The sequence below is a fragment of the Brassica oleracea genome, chromosome C5 (genome assembly GCF_000695525.1).
Source record: "Brassica oleracea var. oleracea cultivar TO1000 chromosome C5, BOL, whole genome shotgun sequence".
NCBI lineage: Eukaryota > Viridiplantae > Streptophyta > Magnoliopsida > Brassicales > Brassicaceae > Brassica > Brassica oleracea.
In genome coordinates this window covers 16,878,297-16,878,722 of record NC_027752.1, presented here as the reverse complement: position 1 = coordinate 16,878,722, position 426 = coordinate 16,878,297, and positions in this window count along the sequence as shown.

The window sequence follows — 426 nt, the reverse complement described above, 5'->3', positions numbered from 1 at the left end:
TTCTTCAGCTGAGTTGCAAGTTTGAAGCTTTCTGGTCATTTCTGGTTCAAGCAAGAGAAGATGGAGGGAAACAACTTCAGCAAGCTAGTTACTGTCCTGGTTGCATTGAAAGCTGGTTCAAACTACCTCTTGTGGTCTCGATTGGTGAAGACTGCTTTTGGAAGGCTAGGGCTGTGGAGCCACATCACTGATGATGGTCCGAAGCCAGTGGCCAACGAAACTGAAGAAGGTGAAGAGGAAAAGACTCTCACCAAAAGTGAAGCAAAGAAGTGGGTGCAAGAAGACTTGATGGTGCTCTCCGTGCTGCAAGGATCTCTTGATGTCCCTCTTCTTGAAGCTTACAGCTACTGTGAGACTCTCAAACACTTGTGGGAGACCCTCTTAAAGACGTTTGGAAACGTCTCCAACATCAGTCGTGTGTTTGAG